A 9217-nucleotide genomic window follows, 5' to 3' on the forward strand; every position below is an offset into this window, starting at 1 on the left:
TGAATATAGGGCCACGAGTCTGGGGATATGTGAGGAAATTTGGCTGGAAAAGGTCCTAATTGAACTCGATCAAGGTCATGATGAACCTATGAAACTCTACTGTGATAACAAAGCCACAATAAGTATCGTCAATAACCCTGTACAACATGACAGAACAAAACATATGGAGATTGATAAGCATTTCATCAAGGAACGACTTGACAGTGGCAACATATGTGTTTCCTATATTCCTTCCAGTCAGCAAATTGAAGATGTTCTCACGAAAGGGCTTCGCAGACATTTTTTTGACTCATGTATTAGCAAGTTGGGCCTCATTGATATCTATGCCCCAACTTGAGGGGGAGTGTTGAAATTAGGGTGTTAGCCCTAGGGGTAGTTTTGTCATTTCACTATGCCCTAGGGTTTCCCTTTTTTCTATTTAAGCATGTAGCTCTATGTATCTTGAGTATAAAAAATTATAATAAGAAAAACTCTGTATCGTGAAAAAATTTTGTATCGTTGTTTTTTTCTCCCTGTATTAGGGTTTTTCACGTATACCTGTGTATGCTTTTCTTCTTCTTTCTCTTTTTACTTTTCATCATCTTACGTTGTGTATTTTCTTAAACTAACAATTGGTATTATAGCATCATTTAAGCATTCAATTCGAGTTAATTTTGGCTTGATGGGTATTTTTTATAAGTTATATGAAAATGGTGAATTGATATGGTTTTTCTGAGTTTTGGCATTAAATTCTCTTCAATTTTGTTGTAATTCTTGTAATTGGCTCTTGATTGATGGGCTTTAATGTGTGTTTAAGATTCTATAATTTTATTAGAGTCATTAGAGTTGAAATTAGAATGTAATTGAAGAAAGAAGCAGTGAAGGTCAGCAGCAGAAAACTGAAGTTTCAGCCACTGCCTCGCAGCGTTATGACACTATGCTTAGAGCGTCACGACATTGTTCATGTTTCAGCCTAAAATCATGAAGAACATCCTGTGGCGTTACAATTGCGATGTTGTTCATTCCAGCCTAAACCGACGATCCAAGTGAACCGGTCTAGCCGGTTCAGGTCAAGAAGGTTCGGTTCGACCTGATTAAGCCCGATTCAGCCCAATTTTGAGCATTGAAGGTCCGGTTCAAGAGATTTGGGTCCGATTAGGGGCGGTTCGAGTGGTCCAAAAGTGTTTGGAGCTATTTTTTGCTAATTTATGTAATAATTTAGGCCTTTGTTTGCTTGGGAATGCCAAAACTAAACCATATCAATTTGTATTTAATTATTTATACATGTGATGTATGTTATAATTAAATGAATCTTGTATATGTATATAGTATGCCGTGTAAATTTAAAATCCTACCATAGGAAGCATGTTACATGTATTGAAATATGTTATAAGATGTTATAATATATAGTATGCATGTTTAAGATTTCAATAGTTTTTAATATAAGTGTTATATTAAATCATAAGATATCTGATGTTTGTTATGAATGCAATGCATGTCTAAAGTTTTATAAGTTGTTATAAATTTGGGTTAGACATTTAAAATCCATAACAAATATAAGTTGCATGCTCATGTAGGTTAACCACTTGTTTAGTTAAAATAGGCCGTTATCTTATAAAACTTGGGTTACAAACTCAATCGATATATAATCATGTCTAAGGTTGGGGGTATTTATGTTGATGCTCTACAGAACACCCCTTACCTGGGGATTACAGCTGAATAATTGAGCATTGCTAATCGGTTTTATGAGCACACGTAAGCAGTGTAAGGTTTTTAAAACTGGTTTATCCCTTAGACCTGGTAGGTTAAATCCAAATATAAATGTTTTACTTGGATAAATACCTAGACTTAGGTTGTTTAATTAGTGAGTAAACATATACCCAAACAAATGTTAGAACACTTCAGTGGGAGATTAATAACATATAGGATATGTTGTTCTTAGCTCTCACGTTCTTAAGAGTTCACACCGTGAGATCCGTGCAACGCTTCGTGTCACCTTGGAAGTGACCTCCATTCGGAAAGTGTTTGCATGGGCTAATATCAAGGTGAATAGGGGAAGTAGTTCATAGTAGGTGGGTGAAGGATGTGTGTCAACGTGTCTTGCAGTATCTTTCGTTAGTTTGGACCCTAAGATTCCTATATTGTGCCTGCTTATCGTCTTTAAGTCATCACTAACTAGTCACTAACCACGGTTATCCCCTCGGAAGGTTATAACATAGGATTCAGAGCAACTCAAACTTCAAAAATGGATAGGATTTCTTAGGTCATTTTCCAACTTTGACTCTCCAATTCCATAGAATCGTTGGGACCGCTAATCTTTGAGATTTGAAAATGGAGGGTTACACTTACAGAATTACTAAGTGTTAGTAAGTTCTTAACCGAAAACGGTAGCTAAATGACTATCAAAATATGAGTTATTATGGAGATAGTATTTAGTCAAGAATGTCTTGTTTTAGTGAAAGAGTATTTGACTGTCCCTCGATAGCACTTATTCTGACTCACTATAGTATCGTTGCAAATAAATAATGATTATGGGTACATTATTACTTTTTGTTAAAACTTGATTTGGATTTAGTTGCAATTCACTAATAAGAATTTGTTTAAAATTCCAGCATGTCGAATTTTTCTAGAATACTCACTTCTGCATTAGTTAACGGTAATATCAATTCAACATGCAGGACTAGCAAAAGATGACCCAAAACAAGTTTTAATAGAGGAATGTCCTCTATCTCCCATTTCATCTAAAGTTTTGAACTATATAGATGAGAATACGAAAATCGAATGACATAGTAAATATGATTTACTTGTCATCAAAACATGCTTAGTGGAAAACGATATGAAGACCTGGATAATAGATTCAAGTGCCCCTAATCATATTTGTATCTTCTCTAAAGAAACAAATTCCTGGAGACAATTAACAGAAGGCGAAGCAACCTTTAAAGTAGAGACTAGGGAGTTGTTTCAACTAAAGCAGTGGGAGATATTAAGTTATTTATAGGATATAGATATATTTTACTTGAAAATATTTATTACATTCCTTCTATGAAAAGGAATTTAATATCTGTCTCATGTTTACTGGAACAAAATTACAAAGTTTCTTTTAAAAATAATGAAGTATTCATTACTTCGAAAGATATCAAAATTTGTTTTTCAAAATTAAAAAAATAAGTTGTACATGTTAAAACCGACTAAGGTAAAAGTCATTTTGAACATAGAGATGTTTAAACAGTTAAGACTTAAAATAAGAAACAAAAAATTTCTCCAAATGCCTATCTTTGGCACTTGAGACTTTGTCACATAAATCTTAACAAGATTGAGAGATTGGTTAAGAACGGTCATCTAAATCAGTTAGAAGACAGTTTATTACCGTCATGTGAATCTTATCTTGAGGGTAAAATGACTAAAAGATATTTTTCTGGAAAAGGTCTTAGAGCCAAAGAACCCTTAGAGTTAGTGCATTCAGACTTTTGTGGTCCAATGAATGTTAAAGCTAGAGGAGGATATGAATATTTCATCAGCTTCATCTCTGATTATTCAAGGTATGGTTACATTTACCTAATGCATCATAAGTTCGATACACTTGAAAAGTTCAAGGAACATAAGGCAGAGATTGAGAACCAATTAGGTAAAAAGATTAAAACACTTCAATCAAATTGAGGTGGTAAGTACATGAACTTAAAATTCAAAGACTATTTGATAGAACATGAAATTCAGTCACAATTCATAGCACTTGGTACACCTCAACAAAATAGTTTTGCAGAAGGGAGAAATAGAACCTTGTTAGACATGGTTCGTTCCATGATGAGTTATGCTCAGTTCCCAAGTTCTTTTTGGGGTCACACAGTAAGGACTGTGGTGTATATATTGAACATAGTTCCCTAAAAAAGTGTTTCAAAAACACCTTACGAGTTATGAAAATGACGCAAAGGTAGTTTACGTCACTTTAGAATTTGGGGATACCCAACTCATGTGTTGGTGCAAAATCCAAAGAAGCTGGAATGTCGTTGAAAGGTATGTCTATTTGTAAGCTATCCCAAAGAGACAAAAGGTGAATTCTTTTATGATCCTCAAAAAGATAAAGTATTTGTGTCGAAAAATGCAACATTCTTGGAAGAAGACGACATTAAAGATCATCAACCTCGCAGTAAGCTAGTATTAAGTGAGATAACCAGAGAAACTACAGATAAATCAATAAGAGTTGTTGATCGAACAGGTCCTTCAACAAGAGTTATTGATGAAACTGGCACTTCACATCCTTCTCAAGAGTTGAGAATGCCTCGACATAATGGGAGGGTTATGCAACAGCCTGACCGGTACATGGGTTTAACTAAAACTCAAGTCATCATACTAGATGATGGCTTAGAGGATCCATTGACTTTCAAACAAGCAACGAAAGATATGCATAAGGACTAGTGGATTAAAGCCATGGACCTTGAAATAGAGTCAATGTACTTCAATACAATCTGGGATCTTGTAGATCAACTAGAAGGGGTAAAACCCATCGGTTGCAAGTAGATCTACTAGAGAAAACGAGACCAAGTTGGTAAAGTACAGACCTACAAGACTAGGCTTATGGAAAAAAGGTTTACCCAAAGAGAGGGGGTAGACTATGAAGAAACCTTCTCTCCGGTTTCCATGATAAAGTCTATTAGAATACTCTTGTCTATAGCTGCATTTTATGATTATGAAATCTGGTAAATGGATTTCAAGAAAGTCTTCCTAAATAGTTATCTTGAAGAGAGTATCTATATGTCTCAACCAGAAGGGTTTATAGAACAGGGTCAAGGACAAAAGGTTTGCAAGCTTAATAGATCCATTTATGGGTTGAAACAAGCATCTCGATCCTGGGACATGAGATTTGACATTGCAATCAAATCTTATGGCTTTGAAAAAAATGTTGACGAACCTTGTGTTTACAAGAAAATCGTTAATAAAATTGTCGCTTTTCTAGCTTTGTGTGTTGATGACATTCTACTCATAGGAAATGGGGTATAATTTCTGGCTGACATCAAAAAATGGCTTACTACGCAATTCCAAATGAAAGATTTGGGAAAGCATATGTTCTTGGGATCCAAATAATTCGGAACCGCAAGAACAAAACTTTAGCATTATCTTAGATATCTTATATAGATAAGATGTTGTCTAAATTTAAAATGTAAAATTTCAAAAAAGGAATGTCACCTTTCAGATATGGAATTCATCTGTCTAAGAAACAATGTTTTGAGACACCTCAAAATGTTGAGGTTATGAAACAAATTCTATATACATCAGTAGTAGGGAGCTTAATGTATGCAATGTTGTGTACTCGTCCTGACATATGCTATGCAGTTGAAATTGTCAGTAGATTTCAGTCCAATCTAGGATATGATCGTTGGACTGTTGTTAAGAACATCCTCAAGTATCTTCGGAGAACGAGGAACTATATGCTCGTGCATGGAGTTAAGGATCTGATCCTTATAGGATGCACTGATTCTGGCTTCCAGACCGATATTGATTCAAGAAAATCAACTTTGGAGTTAGTTTTCACTCTAAATGAAGGAGCATTAGTATGAAGAAATATCAAGCAAAGTTGTATTGCTGACTCCACAATGAAAGCTGAGTATGTAGGTACAAGTGAAGCAGCAAAATAAGTAGTATGGCTTAGAAAGTTCCTGACTTATTTGGAAGTAGTTCCAAATATGCACCTGCCAATCACCCATATTGTGATAACAGTGGAGCGGTTGTAATTTCAAAGGAACCTAGAAACAATAAACATGGAAAGCACATCGAACGAAAGTACCATTTTATCAGGAAGATTATACACAAAGGAGACGTGATTGTCACGCAGATAGCCTCACAAGACAACTTGGCTGATCCATTTATGAAAGTCCTCTCGGTTAAAGTTTTCAAGGGTAACCTAATGGGACTAGGACTACGAGATACTTAGTATAGGGCAAGTGGGAGAAATAATGGGTATTTGATGCCTTAGTTTATTGTATTTATTCTCTCATTGAACTCAACATTGTGTATATATTTGAATATACATTTATCCGCTGGAGTTTTAGTCCAAGTGGGAGTTTGTTGGGTTGTATGTCCTAAAACTCGTAGTTTGTAAAGTTAAACAATTTTTTTATTATTAATAAGGTGTTATCAACATTTATTCGATAAAATTGAATTACATTTGTAAAGATAAATCCAATAAATTAAAAGATCCATGACTATTACATGAGTACTTGAACTTTATGTGGAGACATAAGAATGGATCGAGTTCGAGTAAATAGTCAAAATGATCTATAGTATACGAATAATGTTGGATACCTTATTCTAGTAACACTATTGAATGTGGTCCACTGTGTAGTTGTTACAAAGAGTTGTAAAGTGCTACAAATGAAGTGATCCTGATTCGTTCATGTAGTGTCATAAGGAGTGGAGGTATCCTGTGCAATGAGTTTGCATAAGATTAGATCAAGAAATAAGTTACTCTTACTTTATAACGTTGTTTACTGTTTAAGACTAACTATTTTATAACGATGACCTAGGTAACTTAACCGTAATCCTGAACTAACTATGAACTCCTGTTTATTCGGAATTTCATTAGATTTGCATAGGTGAAGGTTGGCTCAACAGCGCAAGTTCAATAAACCTCCCATTTTAAGGGCAAGACCGGGTAAATAGTTAGGGACATAGGGTGCAAGAAGGAATTCACTCCTACCCGCTTGTAGCAACAGTAGAGAGGTTGTTTCCTTAAGTGTTGACTCTAGGTCTTGAACAATGAGCCTCATCCTCTCATTGGCCCAAGAGGGACTCGGTTTGATAATCGGATCACAACACTTGTTCATTAGAGGATCAGTGGGACTTAAAGAGGTGATCTCAAGAGTAAAACAATCATTTGACCTAACCGTTATTACGAACAACCGGTGAAGAATTAACTTACTAATCATTATTATATCGAGTGGACACAATATATCTACAGTGAGGGAAATGCAACTACTGGCCTTTAATGGAATGACCTGATAGTTAAAGAATGAGGGTTAATTCAATTTAAAGAGTTTAGCCAATTAATCTCGGATCATTGGAGTCCATGATCTGTAGGTCCATTAGGTCTTTCTACTAGCTCACAAACGAAATAAGCCTTAGAAAAGTATGATAAGTTGATTTGAAACGTTCAAATTCGAATTAAGGGAATTAGTAATTATATGTGATATAATTACACGTTTAATTTTGGAATTAAACGAAATTGGAGAATGAATTAAATATTTAAATATGATTTAAATATTAATTTCATAAATAGAGATTTATGATGGTGGAATTGGCATTACATTAATTTAATTTTTTTTATATTAAATTAATTGGAATTAATTAAATTGTTTAATTATTTATTAATTTTATTAGAAAAATAATTGTTCAATTAATTTGTAAAATTAATAAAATTTCAGTTTTATTAAAAGAATTACAAACTGAAAATTGTTTTCAAAATTAAAAAGGTAATTTGAAAAATTGGAAAAACCCAAAAAGTGAGATTTTTCCACCTTCAAAAGCAAGCTTCTTAGTCATCTTCCGTTAACCAATTCCACCTCAAATTTGAAATAGGAGTTGTGTATTATTGAGGCAATCTGATTGCATAATGTACCTACATAAAACACACAATTTTTTCAACTGAAAAGGGCATGCAAACTAGTGGATTACCTAAGGTTTGAACTAAAGAGAAGTTCTTAAACCAGCTGAAAAAAAACCAGTACTTTTCTCCTTGATTCTCTCTATTCCAACTTGTTTTGAGTCCCACAACTCAACCTAAGAATCCTAGAGGATAGTAGGAAATCTCTAGTGGTGATCCACGACCAAAAGAAGAGGAGATTGCAGTTGAATTTAAAGTTTGAAGAAGATCTTCAAAGGTATGTATGAAACCCTATTAATATCTCATGAACATGCTTAATTCAAAGCCAAAATTGATGGCTTAGAATACTTTATGATTCTATTTTCTTCCATTGTGAGTTTCCTTAAACTAACAGGAAACTAGTAGGGATGATAAACCACTTCAACAGAAGATTGAAAATACGTGGCAGGGGCCAAATCAACAGAATTTTTACCACCTCTTATCCTATTGTATATGCAAGGGGCAACACAAGGCAAGTGAATGCTCGAAACGAGTAGCCTTTAATGTATTTCAAACCTCATTAGCCTTATAATCGAAAGGCAAAGTTGTTTATATAGAGGACGAGAATATGTAAGAAGAGGAAGATTAAACCCCACGAGTTAAAGCTCTAAGATTCTTAGCTGCTCTCTAACAAAGAAACCCCAGAAAGGCAAATTGATGTATGTAGATGCTTGGATCAACCATTGATCGGCCAAGAATACCATGGTTGAGTCTGAAGCCATCCATAACTTTATGTATGAAACAGAAGCGAGACGGTTGAATCTCTATTGGGAAGGAGGCACCGGAAAAATGAAAGCAGTAAACTCCAGACTTTCCTATTACAGGAATTGTAAAGTGAACATTTGTAAAATTGAGGATTAGAGTGGCCCTGCCGATTTCGTGATCATTAAAATGTACGACTTTGACTTGGTGTTAGGGATGGAATTCTTGCTCGTAACTTCACGAGAAGAGAGATACAGTCTTTCGATGTAGCTCATGCTTATGTAGGGAATGAATCAAACCACACCAACAGATGGAGGAAAAGGAAACCCAAACTTCGAGAGTTCCTACCAAGGGATAAAATTTGGGTAAGATTATGCCCAGAACAGTTTCGATTGCAAGGCCAAAGAAAACATCGCCTCGTGAGAAGCTATGAAGAACTGGTGGAATTCATCGAAAAGGTTGGGAAAGCCTCTTATCGGGTGCAATTACTATCGTGGATGGAGATTCATCCTATCATCCACGTAAGTAATTTGAAGCCCTATCACCCCGACCATGCTAATGAGCGATGTAGTGTTGTGACATGTCCACCTACCACGACGAAAAGAATGACAAAGGAAGAAGTCGATGAGAGACTTGCTGGAAGAAGCAACAAAGTTAGAAGACCATGGCAAAGTTTTGAAGAGTTCCTAAGGAGGTGAAAAAGCCTCCAAGACAAAGAAGTCAATTAGGAGCGTATAGAAGACCTCAAGGCAACTGCTCAATAAATTGTTGAATTTGAGCAAAGTCGTTTGACGAGGATTTCAACCAATTAAGTTGGGAAGAATGCCATAGTCATGCTTGTCCAAGGTATGTTGCTCATGGCCACATATCTGCCTCCACCTCTTTTTACCATGCTTTCATCCT

This window comes from Benincasa hispida, chromosome 11, assembly GCF_009727055.1.
Source record: "Benincasa hispida cultivar B227 chromosome 11, ASM972705v1, whole genome shotgun sequence".
Taxonomy (NCBI): domain Eukaryota; kingdom Viridiplantae; phylum Streptophyta; class Magnoliopsida; order Cucurbitales; family Cucurbitaceae; genus Benincasa; species Benincasa hispida.